Genomic DNA, 23633 nt, shown 5'->3' on the forward strand with positions numbered 1-23633 from the left:
CTTGGAGCACTCTTTTCCATTGATATCAACATCATCTCTCATCCATCTTTCATTAAATCTTTGTTGTATGACTGTGCCTTGTGGCTTGCATACTTTACTGAAATGCCCCCCCCCTACAATTTCAATGTTCTGTTCACAGGTTGGTGGGCCTCCTAGGCAATATGTTCTACTGTGAGGATATATGATAGCACTAGGATTTAACAGACAATTAGAGCACAGTTCAACTGCCCATGTAAGGCCTTTTCTAAAAACAATGGAAGTCCCAATGAGCCTTTTTCAAATCTCAACAGTTCTGGAAATGCTAAACTCTCTTATCTTTATAACTGCAACTTTTCAATGGCATTCACATTCACCCCTTATCCACAGATACCCTGGCTGAGTGATAAGAGTTGTAAGAACATGAGCACGTAGCAATTAAACTTGGACTCTATACTATTGTTTCCTAACTATGGGATAAAATGCTCAGGATACAAGGCTTTGGATTATGTTTAGGGACGTCATAAAAACACCATTTTGATTTTTAAAAATCTCCGTTTCTGACATGGGATCCTCCCTACCCCTCTTGACTATAGTAACAAAACATGATAGAATTATTATTACTGACAACTTATTTTGCCTCGGTAGTACATAAATGGTGTAATTATCTGGTGTAAAAATAACAAGATTAGGAACACAATGAGAACTGGCAAAGGTTTATGAAAACAATAAGAAATGAAAAAGAGGTATGTTCCCATCTCCTTAATTGTGGTTTTCTATGATGTGTGTAAATGTGTATAATGCTGTTCTCTCATTTGTTAGCAAGAAAGTCTTAACACTGATATTATGTGATTGTAAAATTCTTGATGACATATATAAATGACAAATATTTCTTTTACACATGTATATGAATAACAAAAGCACAGAGTAGAGGTCTATGTGATCTCCTGGTTTTAAAAGCTATGTTGTGACTGACACGTTTAACAGAAACTGCATAATGCTTCTTTGACATATCTTACTCCCTACAAGGATTAGTTTTAAAAGCCAAAGTGTAACTATGCCAAAAAGCCAGACTTATACTAGCATATCTCCTAACCTTTGAAGAGATCAGCATGACCTTAACAGATGGAAATTACGTTTGACTGCCATTAAACAGACTTCCATAAAAAGGTTTGTTTGATAAGGGCAAAGTACAAGGAAATGTTTGATTCCATAAGCACAAAAGCAACCTAAAACATGAGAGGAAATGTTAGAAAAGTCAAATATCTGAAAACCATAACACTGTACGAAGACTGGGAGAGAAAAATTATCAGGATAGCCAATCAGGCTTGTAACCAGTCAATATTTGTCTAGTCAAAATTCCCACATTTTGAGGAAGAACCTACATAATTTTAAGGGACAGGTTGTTGAGTTGCTACATATAGATGTTGGATCAATGCAGTGCAAGGAGAGAAAGGTCACTTCTTGGTCAATAGTAGTACAAAAAGAAAGACAGATTTCTGAAAATAGCTTTCTATAGTTAAAAAGCTGCAGAACTGCAGGTGTAATCCCTGAGATAGGCTGTCTGTTGTCACTGCAAAGTTATTATTATGTGTTCCATCTCTCTTCCACCCTCCCCTTCCCTTTGCATGCAGATCCACAATCTAGGTTATCTCTGTTTGATCAATACCAAATTTATTGTGCCACCCAAGTTCAGGTGCTTCAACAAACTGAGGGTATTCCTGGCTCCTGAACAAGGATTCTAAACCGCAGTTTAAACCTTGTACAGAACCCTGTTTGTGGTCAAGAAACAAATCCCAGTATGTCATCATGTCATCTGCAACTCAACACAGAATCACAGAGTTGGAAGGGGCCATACAGACCTTCTAGTCCAACCCCCTGCCCAATGCAGGATGAGCCTAAAGCATCCCTGACAAATATTCATCCAGCCTCTTCTTGAAAACTGCCAGTGAAGGGGAGCTCACCACCTCCCTAGGCAGCTGATTCCACCTATGACCTCCTGCGATTTCGATGCAATGACCCTTTTGATACAACCCAAGACTGAGATTTCCTTCTTTGCCACCACACTGACTGCTCATATTTAGTTTACAGTCCACTCTTACCCCAAGATCTCTTTCACATACACTACTACCCAGAAGTGTATCCCCCATCCAGTATTTGTTCTTCACATTTTTGTGGCCCAGATATAATACTGTGCACTTATCTATGCAGACATACCTCTAGCCAGGGCACTAGTAAAAGTTATTTTCCAAGTATCCATAGCCTATTTAAGGGTGAGTGAAGTTTTTTCTAAAAGTTTTTCCTTAAGTTTGCAATCAGTTATGCTGAACTCAACCTTGTCCCTTTCCTTAGGGTTCTAAATGAGCCATCCTCACAATGCTGGCCATTTTCCCTCTTAGCTCAGTCACAAAATCATCTGTTCCAGCAGCCTCATTATATTGTAATAGACAGAACTCTTATCTCTCAGACACAGGATTTTTCCTGCGTTCACAGTAAGATTTGAAGGCTGTTAAAACCTCTGCTAAAGTTTTATTGTCAAGGTCTGCAAACACCCTTTGCATGTTATTATAAATCTCAAGGGCTTTTCCGCCTATGCAGTGAAGCAAGACTGCAATTTTATAATCCTCAGACTCAGTCTTAATCAGCCTTTCTGACTACTAGGTACAGTTCTAATTTCTGTTCCCCATGTCTTCAGTTCTCCCCTAAATTCCCAACAAAAGAGAAGCCTGATAGAGGCTTGAAATGCTCAATTATTAAATAAAAGGTATAATTTGGAATCTTCTTATACATTGCTGAAGTAGCAAAGAAGTAACAGGACCACTTCTGACACCATGCGATGTTCTTTTTTGCTTGTAAATTAAGAATAGGGTATGCACTCAGGGTGCTGCTGTTAGGTTCACACAGCAGAGAAGGGTGCATTCAAAACAGCATTCATTTATTAACAAGAAGATACAGGGATGAGAGCAACTGGTTTCAGAACAAGGGAGCCCAAGCAGTCTACAATTCTAATTAACTGACTCTATATCGGGCCACCAGTTCCCCTGGTGGGGGTGGGGAATCCCCCGCTCCAAGCCTCTGCTCCCTGTTGCCACTCACCTGGCTGGCAGAAAAAGACCTGGTGAATTGGCCTGGGAGGCAAAAAACTTCCCAGGCCAGCGTGCAGCGGGTGAGCTCCCACTGGCCGTAACAACATCACTTTCAAATTGGCACCTATGAAGGGCAGGAGCATGCCCACTGCCTGGTGTGATGACATCACTTTTGGAAGTGACATCATTGTGCCTGCCAGGAGTGTGTGCACACAAAGCATGCAGTTGAGGAGGTTCTCCCGAGTAAGCACCAGGTCCCTCTGCTCCAACCGGGAGGATAAGGGGCCTGGCAATCCTAACTCCACACTACAAATCTAAATTAATACACACAGAGTACTCCATTGTAATGTATACAATAAATAGACCACAGTTGTAGCACTCACATTTGTACATCAAAAGAAACTCATTAATTTGAAGACATCCTAAACCAGGAAGTGTTCAATCTCACCTCCACACAGGAACACAGGAGTCAGGGAGAGGGAGTGCATGAACTGGAAGATTTGTGTGATTATTCACATCACAAAAAAGTGGTTTGTTAGTGATGCCTGAATGCAGCCTGATTGGAAGGTGTCTTTGGAATGGGCTGGGGGTAGGTTGCCAACTCTGGGTAACTGGATTATTCCTGGATAACTGGGAAGTAGTGCCTGGGAGGGCCATTTGTGAGGAAGCTCACTAGAGATGTGATGCCATACAATCTATTCTCTCTCTCTCTCTCTCTCTCTCTCTCTCTCTCTCTCTCTCTCTCTCTCTCTCTCTCTCTCTCTCTCTCTCTCTCTCTCTCTCAAAAGCAGCCATTTTTTTCCAGGGAAACAGATCCCCATTATCTGGAGATCAGCTGCTGTTCTGGGAAAATTCCAGGACTAGGCTTATCATGTGCCTCCTTATGGAGGACAATCTCCTGGGAGTTCTTTACATTGCCTGCCACTGCTCCAATTGGCAGTGCAAGAAAGAAAGAGGAAATGTTACTGGTCTCTGTGCCTGTGTGTCACTTCCAGATACAACCTGAAAGGGACAGTAGGTAGCTCTAGGAGTCACCAGAAACGTTATGGTAAAACCAGAAGTGACGTAGAGGCATTGGCAATGTTGTCAACGTCACATGCCCCCATGTTCCTGCTCCCCAGATCTCCTGATGGTTGCCAAGCTCAACCTGGCAACCCTATCCAGGAACAGTCTTGAGGTTGGTATCCAAAGCAGGGGGAAGGAATGTGGTTGAGAGAAAGGGAATGAAAAGAAGAAAGGTTTAAGAAGCATCATATTGCCCTTGCAAACTTATCAATAAAATATTTTTTCTTTGGGGATGGAATATCTTTTTTGTTTATGTTATTGACCCCATCCTTCAACCATGGCTTTCCCAAACACTGAGATATGCCCCAAACTGAGATATGAGGTTTGCCTAAACCAGGGCTTTTTTTCTGGGAAAAGAGGTGGTGGAACTCAGTGGGTTGCCCTCAGAGAAAATGGTCACATGGCTGGTGGCCCCGCCCCCTGATCTCCAGACAGAGGGAATTGCATGGAGGGCAAGATAAACTCCCCTCTGTCTGGAGATCAGGGGGTGGGGCCATCAGCCATGTGACCTTTTTCAAGAGGTTCAGGAACTCCATTCCACCGTGTTCCAGCTGGAAAAAAGCCCTGGCCTAAACTAACCCAGTAAACAAAGTTTTGAATCTGGTTGTCTTCAATTCCAAATAAGCAAAGTGGGCCTAAACCTATTTGGAAATGTTGTTTGGGGAAACTTCATTTAGATAGCATTTCTCTCCTAGTCCAAATTGGCTCTGTTGCAGCACTTTACAGCTGTGGTCTATGAAACAAATGGCAAGAGTCAATGTGCTGAAAATTCAACAAGTTCCCTGAGCAACAAAGGGACGGAAGACAAATGTTACAGTATTACTGACAATACCAGTAATGCTTGTGCAAGCATTTGCTTCATAAAATACAAAATGTAACATTAAAACAAAGGAAATCTCTGAAGCAGGCTCCTCCATTCTTCATCCCTGCTTTGCAGAGCTGTTTGTGCTTCTTTTTTCCCAGCCATATTGAAATAAAATGCCTCTATTTTGCATTGCTTTCTGTTCTTGACGTACACTAATATTCTTTCCCCCTTTAAAAGTTTCTTTTCTCTGCAATTAATTATTAGTAATATCATAGAAACTTAGCTCTTTTTGTCCCCTGGACTACTTTTTAGGACCAAGATGGATGAATGCTAAGAGATCCATGATTGTATCTTCCCAGTATTTGTAAAATGCTAATATTATAATAAAATAAAATGTGGGTCCTCAAGTCAGGTCTGGGCTTCACCAGGGTGGGGGAAGAGCAAACAGCATTTTCACTTTTGTAAACTCACTTGAGTACCTCAGTAGAAGGCTGAAGTATAAATATAAGAAGTGAAAAACTTAAAGGTTATCTATTAATTGATTTGGGGCACAGTTTGAAGGCTCCAGTATTATAGGGCTAAAAAACCCTCTGTCAAATGAAGTGTGAAGTTTACAATCCTGGGGACTGTGAGGAATTGGGAGGGATGGTAATTTGGAAATCTCACCCAATGTCCCATATAAGCCTTCAGAATTTTATAAGCTAGTGATATCCAATGTTGTGCATATGTGCTTTGTGGTGCCCCCTTTCTCCTTAAATTTTGTGTGTGGTATTGCCAGCACTGTATCAGGAGAGTCCAGGAGATTTTGAGTGCAGTACCTGGGGAGGATGGAATTTGGGAAGCCTATATCAGTTCTAGTGATTCTCTAGGAATGTCTCCTCTGGTAGAGCATCATTGTGGAGGCCTATTTCCGGCCATTTCCCTGCTCCTTTCCTGCTGTTCAATTTCTCACAATGGCAAGGGTTTACCCACCTCAGGCAGGCAAACAGGGTAGAATACAAAGGATCTTCAATGAAAGAAAAAACGGGGGATCTTCAGGTTGCTCCCTAGTAGCTGATTGACTAGTAGAGTGCTGAGCTCTTCCCAGACAGGTGTGTCATGGTCATGCACCCACAACTCAGCCATAGACATAGGCTTTCTTATGTCTCTGGGCTTGGCAACCTCTCCCTATGGCCATGTAGACAGCCACCCCCACCCCCTTTGGAAACTGAAAACAAATGAAAAAGCAAGAGTTGTTCCTGGCCCCTATGGGTGATGACCTTGCCCAATGACAGACACTTTGTGATTCCCCCCCCCCCATGGTATCTGCTTTGTAGTGGTGCCCATTAATGTTACTCAAGATCAGAGCTTTGCATGTTTGAAAATTGAGTGCCCAGTAGGGAATTTGCAACTAACATCCAAATAAATGTCATTGTGTACAACAAGTGTGATCTGCAGTCTTTATAGGCCCTGCCATACAAGAGTTTTCTGAAGTTGGGGGTTTACTTCATAGTATATTCTCCTATGTATATTAAAGTTACCAGCTGCTCCTTATTTTAACCGATTTTAAAGGGAATAGCTAGTATTGCATCCCTTTCTTGCTTCATGGAACAGAATGGATACCTTGGATCTTCAGAACTCTGATAGGTCCCTTATTTGGATGCATTACCTTTCTATGAAAAACAGAAAAGAACAAGAACCAAATAAACAGAGTGCTGGCTAATTGCATCCTCTGTGATTGTACATGGCCTGAATTTCATACAACATCTAGTAATATGCATGGAAATGTGAACACGTTACCTGCTTTTCTGGTAATTTCTCCCACCTCCAGAAAAGAAAGTTTCTTTCCTAATGGCAGCAACAATATGTCTGGAAATGTGTGAGCAATGTCTGGGAATGCCTCCAGTCTTCAAGAGGGACTGCACTGTGTAACTTCATGGCCTTTCCTTCTAGTCATCATTTTCTGTTGCCCATTTATCACCTGGTAATACAAATATATATTTTCCCTAACTAAGACTGTGCATTGAACTCTTATTTAACATATAGCATTTCAAACTCAAATGCCCACTCTTATAAAGATATTATATAAAAAGCTGTAGGAGGCTTATGTGGTTAGAGATTCTTGAATTAACCTGAGGCAAAGAAGTAAATCTTGAACAAAGAAAAGGGTTCTATATTTATGGAAAATAGAAAAGAACCAGGAATCTAGGAAAAGAAACACAAAACAACATGCTACCTAATTCCATTGTCCCAGCTTAAACATTATATGAATTATATTATGCTCATCATGGCACTGAAGATTTTTGACAATGATTGCCTAAGCTGCTATGATGGTGCAGAATATTATGACAATCCCAAACATGCAGGAAAAAACTGTCAATGTTTGCAGTCCAGTTTGCATGGGAAAATACCAGGGGCCCAAACAGCTCTGTGGGGCAACAGGCCTAGGGAGTAAGGAAGCTTGAAGGACTGGAGCCATTGAAGTAGGGTGAATTAGAGGATCCTAGGAGAAGGTCAGACTGGCACAAACTGTGCTAAAACCTCCCATATAGCTATGAGACTGGAGGGGGCTGTGTGCTTTTGCCAGGAAGCTAGTATCCAGGCAAGAGAACGTGGAAAGACTTGGGATTGGGCCCAGGGGGCTAAGATGGGATAAGGTTGCTAGGTGTACCCTGTCAAGATAATTTTAATACTGAAATATTGTGATTTGGCACTGCTAAGGGAGTGATGAGGGTCATCAAGCAACAGGGATGTGCACAGAAATGTAAGTCAGGGTAAGGTTTGGCGAGTTTTCTTTGCTAAATCTGTTGCTTGGGTTTTTTTAATATAATTGCAGCCTGTGTTACTAGTTGATCTTACATTCAGGCAATATCTGTATTGATTTCAATGGGGGAAAACATTCCCACATGCAATTTTTTTCATCTCCATCCCAAATTCTTAAAACATACCCTGCATCTTCTATTCTTAGATATATATTTATCATGCTTATCCTCCAAAAAATCCCAGGATTTCTTGAGCCTGGAACCTTTGATAGAGTTATTAGATTCTGTGCAGCTGCCAGAATTTACCGAGGCACAGTGTTGATTTAGAGAAACATATTTGTTATTTTCTTTTTTAGATTTCTTAATGTAATGGTTGTATATATATTCTTATAACTATTCTGTTATGGTATGTTTTATTCTGCTGGTCTTTAACCATAAAAATGATTGATTCAAAGATCCCAGGATGCTGTCAACATTCATCACAGGAACTGGGTATATATATGTATATATGAAAAATGCCTTATTGGTATGTTTTGGATATATTCAAGTATCCAGAGTGATAAATGGATGTTTTGGAATACTAAAAAGTGGGTTTCAAAAAATTCTGAAATATTTGGGAATATCCAGTGCCAGCCTTTGAAGACTCCCAAACTTGATCTTCTGCAGTTTAATATGTTTGTTTTACTGGGAACAGTGTCCCTTGCTTAAGTTGGTTTCGCTTGAATTCTCTGGTTTGACATTAGTTCTCTTGGGCTTGTTGGTTATGCTTGCACTTCAAGGCCTTTGGCCAGTGGTTGATCTTGTGTATTTGGCTATTGGCACAGAATTTTTTTCCCTCATAGGAAACAATGGAGACAAATATGGGGCATCTTGTTCAGGGGTCATAGAACTGGGCCCATGAGTAAGGATTCAAACCTGGCTCTACCAGATCCTAGCCCAGCACTCCAATGTAGAGATGTGCCCTTGAACATTCATAGGCTGAAAATCTACCCCCAAAATACTTTATTGATATTTTGGGGCATATGCTCGTCAGCTGAAAGGATATCGGGATTCTAGAATTCCAGATACCAATCCCTGAAAAATACTGAAAAAAATTGGGAATATTTGTGGCTTCCCTGTTAAGGCTCCTGGGCCTGTTTTTCTTTAATTTTTCAGGGTTCCACAGCAACAGGAGTGAAGGGAAGGAGGAAACTGTCTTAGGAAATAGAGGGAGCATTTGAACTGTCTGTCCAATCATTAAGAAAGTAGGATGGCTGGGGGCACCTTATTCAGGAGCTGTAGAATTGGATCTCTTGGTTCAGTTCACTTGAAATTTGGAGGTGTCCTTAGTGGACACTAGCACTGGGTCCTCTGCAACTTTGGTCTCATTTGGTTGAAAAACAGCCACTCCATCCCCTTGAAAATAGTTCCCCTGGGGAATAATGGAACCCAAATAATTCTATAATGCTGGGGGAAAAAACACAAAATGGTTTTGGGGATCTGAACACCGTACTTATGCCCTTCCTGAAACCTGAATCTGAAAAATGCCAGTTTTCCAGGTACATATCCCTAATCCAGCCTCCACACTACACTGACTGTTCCCAGATTCTTCCCCAGAATTTAGCTATCATGGCTAGATATGGGCACGAATCAAAATATAATTCAATTTTCATGACAAATTGGGCCATTTTGTGTATCGTGAAAACGCGTTTCGTGGGGCCGCGTTTTTCATGAAATCACAACTTTGGGGGCCGATTCATTCTATTCATGAATGCTTTATGATGCCAGACAGGCTGGTGCTGATCCATTGATTCCCTAGGCAACATAGGCCCAGAATGTCTCCAGACCTTTTGTTGCTGTGGAAACCCCAATCTTAGCCCACATAACCTTGATGGGCAGCTCTCCTTGCCAACTTGAGAGTTCCCATTCTGTTCTATGAGAGCAATGAGCAGGGGGACATGGGCCTTCAGTAGCCATGAGAACACCAATCTCATCCCTCCAAACTCTGTTAGGCAGATATATTGTCGAAGGCTTTCATAGCTGGAGAGCGATGGTTGTTGTGGATTTTCCGGGCTGTATTGCCGTGGTCTTGGCACTGTAGTTCCTGACGTTTCGCCAGCAGCTGTGACTGGCATCTTCAGAGGTGTAGCACCAAAAGACAGAGATCTCTCAGTCTGAGATCTGAGTTTGACACTGAGAGATCTCTGTATTTCGGTGCTACACCTCTGAAGATGCCAGTCACAGCTGCTGGAGAAACGTCAGGAACTACAATGCCAAGACCACAGCGATACAGCCCGGAAAATCCACAACAACCATCTGTTAGGCAGGTCTGTTTGCCAACCAGAGAGCTCCTGTTCTGCTCTGTGTGAGCGTTTCTTATATATGGCACAGCTCTCTGCCTCATGCTTTCAGTTCTAGTAGACAGGGGGAGGGAGGAGCTGTTGCTGGGATTTGGAGTGAGAGAGAGTGGATTTGGGAGCTTTTGGCTGGATTTGCTGCTGCTTCAAAAGAGACTGAAAAGACTCATTTTCTACTCTTGTCCTTGCTGGGAAGGTTGTTGGGTGAGGTTGCCTTTGAAGTCTCCTTGCAAGTTTGGCATCTCTGTGTATAAACAGGGCCATTGTAGAGCCCCCAGATCTGACAAATCACGAACCTAATGAATCGTTTCACAAAACAGGACAATTTTGTGAAAGTTCATGATTCGTGGAACGCGACAAACCACGAAACTTCATTTTTTCCCATTCCGTGCCCATCTCTAATCATGGCTAATATCAGTTCAGGCTCAAGAAAGCAAGCCATACCACACCAAGCCCACAAACATGCACACTTAAGGACATAAAAGTCATTGTCTTTGACCTCAGTTCCAATCATCAGCCACACCTTGAAGAAAGCAAAAACAAAGGGTTCTTCCATGAATCCTGTCCAGTGGGACTATATCTGAGTCCTTTACCATTGGACATGATATCCTGTCTCCAGTTGTGGCAATCGCTGGTGCCTCAGAAAAATGGGAGAAATCTTAATATCATATCTGAGGGAAAAGCCTTCTGTAGTCAGTCTCTGCTGAGGAAGCTGATTATACACTCCACATCTGAGCCTCTTACAGGGGCTGTAAGGCAATGTCTGTTCTTTTTAAAATATATATATAGCAGTATAAGCCCACTTAAAGCCAGTGAATTTACCCAAAGGTAAGCCAAGAGCAGACTTGTGAACTATTTGAAATGACAACTGAAAGAATTGGTAGTTACAAAGTAGCTGTGGTACTAATCCCCAAACTGTCAACACTTTATTATTTTTTTTAAAAAGTAAGACTAATTTTTTCCCATGTGAGCCATTAAATTTCATAATCAAGAGAAAGCTGTGGTGGCAGCTATACGTCCATCGAAGGTGACTGAGTACCTGCCTCTTTCCACCACTGGGAATAATTAGAATGAACTGAAACTGCAAACATCAATAGCAAAAGGGGGTGGGGGGGAAGAGGCAAGAAGTGAAGAATTCCAGTTAGAAATCCTGAGATTTGTACTTGCTTGTTACTGTGAAATATAGATTTTAATGCCCTGAAGACTTTAAAACCACAATGCTCATTCAAAAAGGGTTTGAAATACAAAAGAAACAAAAGCTGAGGTTTTTCAAACAGAAAAAAGATAAAAGCTCGCATATATATATATATATATATATATATATTCTTCTTTTAAGATACATATTTGGAAAGCAGACAGACTAGAATCTTGAGCTTAGTTAATGAGCTTGGGTGTACATTTAGGTATTGTGGAGGCTTATGGGCCTGGAGGATGGCCTCTGAGGACGGCAGAGACTGGCTTGCTCATCTTTAGTGGGTGATTTTTTGTTGTTGTTTTTTTTAGCTGAGCCAGTGTTCATTCTGCTGAAGCTGATGGCCTGGAAGGAGGTTTCAAGTCTACAGAAGTCTGAGCAAGAGTGAAAAAGTGGGATTCTGCTTTTTTCTCCAGCAGCCAAAAGGTCAATTGACAGAAAAATATTTAAAACCCAAGGAAAGCTGCCAAGTTGATTGGGGTCGGGGTGGGGAGGGAAGGGAAAGTAAACCTTCAAATTGTGGGAATATAATTTGGTAAACTTCTCCCTATTTGTTAATGGACACAGAAGTAGCTTCTATTTAAATGGGTTTAATTTATACTGTTAGAAAACTATTTGCTTGTACTCGCTGTTAGCTTTCTTCAGAACAAACACAGGCAAAAGGGCATAGAAACGTAGATTTGATCCCTGATATAGTACAGCCTCATTTACCCACACAGCCTAGGGGACATCCAGAGCATTTAGATAGTCAGAGGTTTAATAAATGGGAGTGCTTGCAACATAAGGTTAGATCAGCAAAGAGTGCTCTCGATGTGTGCTGAATTATGCTAATGAGCAGTTTTGGATGACTACTGTGGAAACAAGTTGAGTTCTATTGAATGACAAAAAAAATGTCAGCTCCACTTTCTGTGATACAACCAGCAGAAAACTGTATATGATGATCATTTTGTTTAAAAAAAAACAGCTCTGCTTGTTTAAAAAAGTTACAGACCACCATGAAACAATAAATTGACCAATGGCATACCACAGGCCTCTTCTCATGACCACTACATCACCTGTCTCCGTTTCTTCCTGTCTGAATTTCATCATGCTTACCTAAATAATTTGTCACAAATACTAAGATCCATTGGAGCAATCACAGCAAACCTTCCAAATATAAACCAAGATGAGGTGTACAAAAATAGCATTTTGTGCTAGAGACAAAGAACCTGTTTGTTATTAGTATCAACTGAGGTGGAGCCAAAAGAGTAGGTGATTTTCAAAAAATGTCCTTTCCTCAAACATTTTAGGAGTCTTCCTATGGGAGAATTTTCTAGCTGCTCTTTCATCGGGGGATGCTGTAAAGAGAGGGATACCCCACCTATCAGACTGTCCCCCATCTATCTAATCAGCTTCAAATCACCAATATTCCTCTGATTAATAGTGATTAGAGATAGGCATGAATCCAATTACGACTCAAAAAACCGCACAAACCAGGCCAATTCGTGGTTCGCAAACCACCGTTTGTGGAAGCTCCTTTCTACGAACTTCCACAAACTGGTTACTGGTTCAGATTTGTTTGGGTCGTATTGGGAAAGGGACAGTTTAAATGGCCATTTCCCCAAGGAAATGTAAGTAAGGGAAGGTAAGTGGGGAGCTGGGGGCTGTGGGGCAGTGGGTGGAGGTGGGGTGGAGGGGGCTGGGGTTTGGGCAGTTTAAAGGTCCCTGCCATGGGCAGGTCCCTTTAAACTATCATCTGGCAGGCAGCGAGGGGGTTCTCCCCTCCAAGGAAATGGCCATTTAATTTTTTCCTGCAGCTTGCAAGCAGCAGGTCCCTTTAAACTATCAGCTGGCAGGCGGCAGGGGGGGATCCCCGCCATGGAGGCCATTTGAGAGGCAAGAAGGCTGTTTTCTAACTCCTCCACTGCCCTGCAGGCCCACAGAGGGACAGAGGAGGCCAAAAATGGCCTTCCTACCCCTCGCAGGAGGAGAGGGAGGACACCGTGCACCACAGGGGAAGGTAAGTAGGGAGCTGGGGGCTGGGGGGCTGAGGGGCTGAGGGTGGAGGTGGGGTGGTGGGGGCTGGGGTTTGAGCAGTTTAAAGGTCCCTGCCATGGGCAGGTCCCTTTAAACTATCATCTGGCAGGCAGCGAGGGGGTTCCCCCCGCCACCTGCCAGATGATAGTTTAAAGGGACCTGCCACTTGCAAGGCAGGAAAGGGCCCTTTAAACCATTAATTTCCCCATTTCCCTGACGCTGCTAGGCAGCCAGAAAGGGGTATTTAAACCCCACGAACCACGAACAGGTTCGTAACTGGCCTCAGTTCCGTGCCAGTTTGTGGTTCCTGGTTCGTGAAAATCCACGAACCTCATGGTTCGGGGGTTTTTTGGTTCATGCCCATGTCTAATAGTGATTTCATCGTGTATCCTCTCATATTTGACATCACTGAGAGCCAATGAGGTTCAAGCAGAATGAAGGGAATATATAATTGCCTTCACTCTCAATTTGGTTTATTTGCCCTCACTGACGTTATGACACATCCAGATGTAACTGAGTATATGATAATGGATAATGTCACTGTTACCTGGAAAAAATGTAATTTGGAAAGAAATAATGCCAAAGGCACAGCTGATTGGGATTATAAACCCCAAACATTTGGGGAAAATCTATGCTTGGTGGAAGAAGAAAAGGTTTGGTCTTGCTTTCAGAAGTGTTTTGTGCTGAAACTGTTTTCAGAAGACAGGCTGCAGTTATACATGCTTTGCTGACTTTTAGACTTAACTACTGCAACACATGCTACTTGGGGCTGCCATTGAAAGGTGCTTGGATATGTCAATTGGCTCCATTTGACACTGTCTGTCTGATGTGGCCTATTCTCTACAACCATATGACATCAACTTTAATCCAATGTTATTGGCTTCCAGTTGTTTCTGGCCTAGTCCTCTTGAATGTATGTTTAGATTCATCCTTGTTAAATTTTTGAAGGCAGATGAAGACCACGCTGTTCCCATAGGCATTCATGCTGAAATGACTGTATAGTAGGTATTTTGTGCTTTTTGTTTCATTTTGTCCTTTTTCTTTTGTTTTTACTCTATAATGGCTGCTCAGGAATGTCTTGCCACCCAACAACAGTTTTCATTTGCTTGTAGATCAAAAGTAGATCTAGATTCAGCTGCACTGGAGCTAGCTGCATAGCATCCAATAAGCAGTCATGTTCCTTTGAACAGTTGTACTGCCTGAGGTATTATAATTGTGTTCAATATTTCTAATTCATTATGAATATAGTAAAACTTCTGGCAATGTTTTGAAAAAGAGCAATTGAAATAAAATCCCAGTGGTAATCACTATGACAATATTTTTTTCTAATAAATCAGATCACTATAAAATGAGATAGTTTTAGCTGGATCATTATTTACTGTTGAGCCCATTTGTTTACACTAATGATTGGAAATCTACTGGGAGTTACAAATTTAAAAAACAGCAACAACGCATATAAGCAATAAGAAAATAACAGGGGATGGAGGAATTTAAAAATATACTCTTCAACCATTTGAAAGACTGAGGATGGATTAACTAATGTGTTTAAATTATTTATTTTAGATATGTTTGTGGCCCTCCTCTGTCCTGAAAAATCAGGATAAGTAATGCTCCATTGTTCCATTGTTCACAGGCTACATCTGGAGGCATGTGATCGCCAACCAGGCCAGGATGGTCAGTACCAGGAATCCTATGAGTTCCATGACAGAAAGAAGTTGGATTACAGAAGCAATAAAAATTTCTCTGTCTGTCTGTCTGTCGACAGAATGCATACTCATTTGTTACATGCTTGATCTTTAGAGTAGAGCACCACAGGAAATGGGAAATTCCCTCCACAGGGTGTGTTCGGTGTTTAGAAGGAAAGTGCATGGATATTGCCTGTGATGTAATTAGCAATGAGCAACACATATACCTCAGACAACACAGCCCTAACCTGACTCATAGGCCTCTTGGCACTATTTATAAACAAAAAGCTATCCTGGAATGGTTATGAACTTTCCACAGATGACTTACTGGGATGGACTTCCTTCCATCTCCTGGTCTTGGTTGCCATCCAAAATGATGAGTCAGGTCTGGGAAGAGCAATCCTAGGTCCTTCGAGTAAGCATTCCCCTTTGGAAGAACAGACATGAACCTCCCTCCCTGAGACAGGAGGTGCCTCTGCTGATCTATAGATATTGTTCACCGCCACTCTCTGGTTTGTCTCTGACTTTAATTTTGAGTTGGAGACATGTCCTGAAACTGCCATGCCCTAAATTCACACCCCCACATGGCTTGCAGGCACAATGTGTTTTCTTAATCAATGACTCTTCGCTGCATGGTGCCTCTCATATGAGTTTTGGTGCATTTACAGTTTACATTTTTAAATGCACGAATGAGGCATCTTACACATTTGTCTAAAAGCATTAGCTTGCATCCTTTGAACATGAAGTAGGCAGCTTATAGAACCAAATCTTCCCCTCTTTTCCCTTCCCTCACCAAACCCCTGTGACCCCCCCCCAAGAACCTGTGATTCAGGGAACTGTCCTAGGCAAAATACCACATGTCATACCATATGGCATGGGGGAATCAGGCGAAATCACTGACTTTCTATCTCATGCTAGTGTGCTCATTAGCTCTGCCAACATTCCTCTGCTAGTAGAAGAGGGATTAGCTCCATTCCCTCTCCTCACTGTACCCTATTGTGTCATGAGTAGAGATGGGCATGAACTGGGAAAACACCGAACTGTGTGGTTCGTGGTTCGTCGCATTTCACGAACCACAAACCATGAACTTTCACAAACCTGCCCCCTGGTTCGTAAACTGGTTCGATTGGTTTGTGAAAACGTCACTTCCAGGTCAGCAAATCTTCACTTCCAGGTCAGCAGAAGGTCTGCAGAAAGTCCATCCCCTGTTGCCTAGGAAACTGATTGATCAGCGTCAGGCTATCTGCAGTGATGACCCAAAAAACGAACCAAACAAACCAGCCTAAAGTTCATGGCAGTTCATCAGAAATGGGCTCTGACGAACTGTTGGTTCGTAAACCATGAACCAGCCTGGTTCATCACAAACTTTGGTTCATGTTTCGATTCGTGCCCAGCTCTAGTCATGAGGCATTTTTTCATGAACACTCAGCATTAACACTCTGGGGGCCATGGAGGACTGCTAGGAGAACGTGAAGGCAGAAGCCGATCTACCACCACAAGCATCTGTCACCTTGTGCTTCTGTTTTAGGTGAGTAGCTTTGTTGTCTGTAGTAGAAGAGCAAGATTTGGGTCCTGTAGCACTTTAAAGACCAACTAGATTTCCAGAGTATGAGCTTTCAAGAGTCAAATCTCCTTTTGTCAGATAGCTTTGACTCCTGAAAGCAAAAATGGTGGAAAATTTAGTTGGTTTTTAAGATGCTACTGGACCTGAATCTTGCTCTTGTGCTTTGGTTCATCAAAACTAATTCACTGTGTACAAAGAAGCTTTTGCTCACTTATTTCCAGTAATGCCAGTTACTTTGTGTCTCTCCATTCTGGAATATTTGAAACAGTAGTTGCCCATCTATTGTTCTCTACTACCTTCACTTCCTGCAGCTCCTTTTCTGAATCTTAAATCCAGAAATAGGTTTCAAAACCCATCTTCCTTATGAAATCACCTAGTGTTACAGCTTTCCCAATCAAACCAAATGAAAGGATTGATTAAGGTGGCCTTTTTATTTTTCATGGAAGTGTTTTGCAAACTGTTGTGCACTACCAGTGGGATACTTTTGAATAATGCAGTCTTCTTCTTTCATATAATTAAAACAAAGTTCTTAAGTTAGTACCGTTTTTCCCTGGAGACACTCATAAAAATGTCAAGTGTGTCTCCTAGCAGAACGCCATCCCATAATGCAAACAAATATATTATCTAGTGTTCTTGCAAGCAGGAAATTTTTGCCTTCCTCTTTGTCACTTGCTTTTTAAATTGAGCAAACAGTGCCTGAAATAGCAGCCTATGAAATAATAAACAGTTTCTGTTCAAAGGACCTCACGTTATAAAAAATGGTTTGAAGAGGTGTGTAGCAGCACTAGTTAGAATTGCATGTTCCTTTTCTGTTCCTAATGACTCCTTTCAGAGTTTTGCTAAACCTTTAAATGCTTGCATATTGATGAACAAAAAAAATGAAATACATCAAAACATTTCATTTTCCAGGATTGTAACAATCTGTTTTTCTAAGAAAAAGAGGTTTACAGTGCCACCATCTGGATAGAGGAGGGAACCAAAATAAGCAGTTTTAATATATAACTTGGGTTTTGCAAAATGCTGGTTTATTTCCATTCCAAAATGGTTAATAAAGGGGTAAAAGATCTTTACACTAGTTAGGAGCAGAGCAATGGATGGCCTTTAGGGTACATCCCAGATTAGCACATCAGAAGGAAGTGCAGGAAGGGGAAACTAAATTATTTTGGTCCAGATGCTAACCTTCTGCCTAGTGAGCCTCCATCCACTGTAATGTTCATTTTTTGTTGTCCCTTTTTTGTGGTCCTTTTACATGCATTCAAAATATGAACTTCCCAAGTCTTAACATAGCCAATGGAATCTACACTGAGTCCCAAAGTCTTCTCCTGGGAGTCCAGTCCTCTCTTGAGTTGAGTCTGCCAACCCACCCGGCTACGGAGGTGGCCACCTGCTGTGCTTGGAACAGTAACTCTTCCAAATGTGTGTTGGTGCTCGGCTTTGTCTGGAGGAATTCGTTGGCACAATTAAACAGGACTATTTTAAAGAGCAACCACGGACCAAGACAGAAAAAGTGGAATGTTATAACATTTTATAATATTTGTTAAACCTTCAGCCTGGAGTTGTTTTACTTTTTGCAAAATCTAACTAGGGGCACTTTGTTCCCGTAAGCCATTTAACATTTCAACAGAAATTGCCTATAATCTGTGTTACTGTTGTCCAGGGCTTTTTTTCTGGGAAAAGAGCTGGTGGAACTCAGTGGGTTGCCCTCAGAGAAAATGGTCACATGGGTGGTGGCCCCACCTCCTGATCTCCAGACAGAGGGGAGTTTAGATTGGCAATCTACACTCTCCTCTGTCTGGAGATCATGGGGCGGGGCCACCACCCATGTGACCATTTTCAAGAGGTTCCAGAACTCCGTTCCATCGTGTTCCCCCTGAAAAAAAGCCCTGCTGTTGTCTTAGCCTTCATCTTGCTGCCAGCCTCCCTCAGCCCTTGTGTATTTATACCAGCCGTAGACTCATTTTAGGTCTCTGATCAAACAGGGTTTTGACCCAGTTCACATGCACTAAAATTCCCCACAGAAGAGGATTCGAGATTGGTTTGTTTATTTAGAAAATGTATGTGCTACCTCTCCAGAGAACCTGTGTGAGGTGACTTACAACGTAAAACAGCATTAAAATCATTAGACATTGCAAACTATTAACAAACTAGCCCTTAAAAACCCGACTATTAAAAAACAAGCTATAGTTCATTATAGTCATTTTATTATAATTTATTCTTTAAAAAACAAGTTTCCATTCTTCAAATTAAAGCTGCTTGGTTTGAAAATTTTAAAACTTGCTTGTTTTATTTAGGAGGTAGGAAAAAGCAGTGTATAGGGTGAACAGGGTGAAGTGATGTAGCCACGGCCCCTCCCCCATACCATCCTGGTGGATTCTGTTTAGTGCCTGAAAAGCTGTGAATCTCTGGAATAATTAGGGATTTTTAGTCTCCATTCCATGAGTTTTATGGAGCAAGAGGAGTATATTGTACAGAGATGTTCTTTGAGCGATTACCTTTCCTAACTACTGTAAGCTTTTTTAGGAAGGATAAGATAGCTTGAGATGCATCAAGGTTTATAAGGCTTGGAAAGTGAATGGGAATTCTGTGGGAGGAGCACAAGCCTTGGAGGCTGTTGCTGCTGCAGTTTGTCCTAAAGCAGGGAGGATCCGGACTTGGAAGGAGTGTTGTTGATACATGCCTGTTGATAATGGCGGTGGTTTGCAGATGTGCATGAGCCACCCACATATCCCAAACAAAACTTTCCCAGCGCCTTGCTTTCACACACTGCATTGTAATGGTATTGATTCACAGTTGGCTGTGTAACAAGAAAGCAGATTATGTGCATATGAACTTGCCCACAGTCTTCCCGTCACTTTTAGCTGTCACTGCTTTTCCACATGGCATTCCTCAGATGGATCAAGCATGGAGGGAGGGTTGAAGAAAGCCTTCTCTAACAATATTTTGACAGACACAGCAATGATCTATGCAAACTGCATCTGCCAAGGTTATGGGTGAATTGGGAAAGAGTACAACATGGTGGGAAGCCTAGGATTGCCACTTTTGGGGTACTGGCCTTTATCTCATGTTTTGAATAGCAGCCTCTCGCACACAAATTAAGCAGGTAAAGCTTTCCCACCCTTCTTCGCTTCCCTCTGCTAAATCTCTGTGTGTCAAGGTGTTATTAAAAGCGTAAAGGGAGGACTAAAAGCCGTAGCAGGAAAAAAAGACTCCCTTGAAGCTTCTTTAGTATCAAAGCAGTTCACTGGAAACAAGTAGTACTAACTGAATTAATCTTTACATTCTTTGAAATGGCATTGAAGTGTTTTAACTCAGCATCTCTGATAATGTTATTGTTTTAAACATCGTTATTGTTTTCTGATGAAAATAATTTGACAAAGCATAGTTTAAATTACTTCCTTGGGTTGTTAGGTGCATATGGAAGGGGAAGAGAGAACTGTGCACACCTGAGTGCCTTAGAAGAAATAAAATGCAGTAGATGGGTAGCTCAAAATGATAAAGCAACATGTTCCACAGAATGAGAGTAATTTATGCAACTATAGTATTTATCTATAAACTTCTACACATTCTGCTAATTGTAACAATGATTAGTTAATCCAGTTTCTAAGATACAGGGCCGGATCTAGGGTTGTCGGCACCCAGGGCAATCCAAGTCTGGCTCCTCGCATGCATGCGCTCCTGGCACTGTGTGATGACATCACTTCCGTGACGTCATCACACGGGGAGGAGCGTGCCACCTGTGCAGCTCACCAGCTGCCCCAGCGTGCCACGGAGTTGGCGGAGGCAGCGTGGGTGGCTGGGAAGCTGCCCGCACCATTCTCCTGTCCTTCAGGGCAGGCGAATGGCACGGGTGGCCTCCCAGCCACCTGTGCTGCCATTCACCTGCCCCGCAGGACAGGGGGCGTGCAGCAAGCCGGCTGCCCCCTGTCCTGCGGGGCAGGTGAATGGTGCGGGCAGCCTCCCACCCACCCGCACGCTCCCAGTGGCTGGCAGCTGCGTCCAGCACCCCCTCATTGGCAGCGCCAGGGGCAGACTACCCCCCTGCCCCCCCGGTCGATCCGGCCCTGCCAAGATACCATTTATCCACGTAGCAACATGTTTTCAGCTTTCCTGGAGGCATAACAAAAAAATCGATAAGGGAGACTACACGTATTTTTTTCTAATGAAAACTATGATCCAAAACTACCTGTGAGTGATACTCCAATCATGGATGTTTCCTGCCTTTCTGATGTTTGTGTCAGCGCAGCAGCTCTGTTTGCCTGTCCTTTTTAAATGCCATCCTTCCCACAAGGAGTTTGCAGTGTAATCCTATGCATGCTTACTCAGAAGTAAGACCTCCTATATTCAATGAAACTTACTCTCAAGTCAGCGTGCACAGGATTGCAGCCTTGTGGTGGCGGCGTGTGTTTCTCCACTCCTCGTGGTTGAGTGGGGACTAGAAACTTAGTCTGCCAAGAGCTAGTCACACGCTAACCACTGCGAAACACTGCCTTCCCATTTAACTGTGATGCTGAATTCATGAAACTTGGCACAAGTAAAGGGTGTGTTTTTTTGTACAGATCCCACATAAGTTTAAAGGGTTTTGGTGCCTTTCTGAATGGATTCAAGTTACAAATTCCACCTTCGTCTCCTAAACAGCATCACCTTTTGTAGCCAGTAGTGTGGGGAATTATTCAGTCATCACAATGTTGGCAATCCAACAACACATATGAAGAGACTGTGCTACACATGAGCTCTCAATTTACAGTTACCCTATGTATGTATGTATGTATGTATGTATGTATGTATGTATGTATGTATGTATGTATGTATGTATGTATGTATGTATGTATGTATGTATGTATGTCCCTCCTTTTCCTCCAGTAAGGACCCAAAGAGGCGTACATCATTCTCCTCTTCTTCATTTTATCCTCACAACCACCCTGTGAGGTAGGCTAGGCTGAGAGTGTGTGATTGACCCAAGGTCACCAGCAAGCTTCCATGGAAGAGTGGATGTTTGAACCTGGATCTCTCAAATCCTAATCTGACACTCCAGCCACTATACCACACTGGCTCACACCATTTTGTATGAACAGGGCAAGACATGTATTTTCCACCTTTGGAGCCCATGCAATCAGAAACCCAGATTTTTGAGGGTACACATACTGAAGCTGGAAAATATGTACTATTCAAACAAAATGGAGATAGCATGTATTGGGAGAATTGTGGTTAGCACACTTTACTGTTACAATCATAACCAGCCAGCACTGCCACAATATGATCAAACAGAGAAAGATTTCCAAAGCAGATGATAATGAGAGAATGATGGGAGGGTTCCGATAGAAGTGTTAATGGGGAAATCAACAGCAACAGTCCTTTGTGAATGCAGGGGGGGGGACAAACAAACTCTCCCCTGGAAGAATATGGGAAGAAGCTGTCAAGCCAGGGACAGGTTGTCGAGTCAGTTATGGAACTGCAGCAGTGCTGTTCTTGCAAACTTCATCCAGACTCACAAGAGTCAGGTAACAAATGCTCTTAAATCAAACAGCAGCTTACTGGAGTGAAATACAAGCCACATACTACTGTATTTCATACTTGTCTAAAAACAAACACAACTTTAAAAAACATATCTCTCTGTGAAATACATGTTAGTTATCTGGCTACTATATCAAGAATATATTCTTTAATTTGTGAGAGGCAGGAAGGGGAGTCAAGCAAACCACAGCAGGCCTCAGCAGGGGGAGGAAAGAGAACAGATGAAAACCAAGAAAGGATTACATGACCTATACTGCCATCTAGTGTTAACTCGCTTAATGTGCAGGTTTATTAAATAAATCTGAACACTGCAAAGAAAATAAATCTAAACACCATTTCTCCATTACCTACCTTTTATGCGTTTAAAATTTTTCTGTCTCTCTGTCTGTCTATCTACAAGATTTTTACTCTGTCTTTCCAGCCTCACAGGACCACACCAAGGTGCATAATAAATTAAAATGTACACATTAAAATCTCATCTTAAAACTATTAAAAACCAGCAAACATATACATCATTAAAACAATTTAAAACCAGCACTTAAAATGAATGCAAAAGATAAAAGCAACACTGCAGAGGGAGGAGGGATCATTGAGGGAATGCCAAACAAAACAATAACGTCTTCATCTTCTGGTGGAAGACAAGAACAGAAGGGGGCAGGCAAATCTCCCTGGGGAGAGAGTTCTAGAGTTCTGGTGCCATTACTGAGAAAGCTGTCTCCAGAGTTGCCGCCTTCCTAGTTTCATAAGGCAGGAACACCTGAAGGAGGGCCTCCAAAGATTACTATACTGGGTGTGTGGATCCTTTCTCTCTTTTTATAGGCTTGCCTGCCTGCCTACCCATCTGTCTTTTCAGTGGCACAGCATTTGCTTTGCATGCAGAAGGTCTCTGGTTCGGTCTCCAGCATCTGAAGTTAAGAGGAACAGGTGTTAAGTGATGTGAAAGTTTTCTGGCTGCATCTCTGGAGAACCACTACCAGTCATCACAGACAATATTGACCAAAACCTGACTCCGAATAAGGCAGCTCCATGTGTTCATCCGCAGGTGGGTCTAACACTTTTGAGAAGGAAAATGATATCGAAATCCCACCCTCACAATCTCCCTTTCTTGTATTTTCTTTAAGCTCTCGGGCAACTCCCCCTCCCTCATTTCCTTTAACTAATTCTCAGCGTCTCCCAACATTTTGGCCTCCTTCAGCAGCAGTTTCTGTCCTCATCTGGCTAATTTTTTGAGGATCTTTGTTTTGTTTCTCAGTCTGTCCCCTCAAGTTGACAAGAGATCCCTACTCTGGGTTTGGCCTAGTGCTGGTTTAATCAACTTCATGGGGACTGGCAGCTTTAATAAAGGAGTGGGAGGTACCAGGGCTTTTTTTCTAGGAAAAGAGGCAGTGGAACTCAGTGGGTTGCCAGCACATGGGGCAACTCCCGGCCTGAGGTGGTGCCCCTGGTACCACATGCAGTACATGAAGCATGTGCGTGATCATGGGACCACGTGATGACATCACTTCCAGGAAGTGATGTCATTGTGCAGGGCGCAGCCACTTCCAGGAACGCTCCCGCAAGGGGGGGATTTAAATCGCCCTTGGTGCCACTCGTAAGTACCTCTGTAGTTCAGAGGGCGGGGCCACCAGCCACATGACCATTTTGAAGAGGCGCCGG

General features: G+C 42.4%; 1 protein-coding gene across 1 annotated transcript in view; it reads left to right on the forward strand.

Annotated features, from left to right (window-relative positions):
* Positions 1-753: 753 nt before the first annotated feature.
* The window catches only part of IPO11 (importin 11), a 268026-nt gene continuing 245146 nt past the window's right edge, over positions 754-23633 (forward strand). Inside the window, exon 1 of the mRNA XM_054986572.1 lies at positions 754-759. The gene's annotated coding sequence lies outside the window, so the exon portion shown is untranslated. The remainder of the gene's footprint in view (positions 760-23633) is intronic.

The sequence above is a fragment of the Eublepharis macularius genome, chromosome 8 (genome assembly GCF_028583425.1).
Source record: "Eublepharis macularius isolate TG4126 chromosome 8, MPM_Emac_v1.0, whole genome shotgun sequence".
NCBI lineage: Eukaryota > Metazoa > Chordata > Lepidosauria > Squamata > Eublepharidae > Eublepharis > Eublepharis macularius.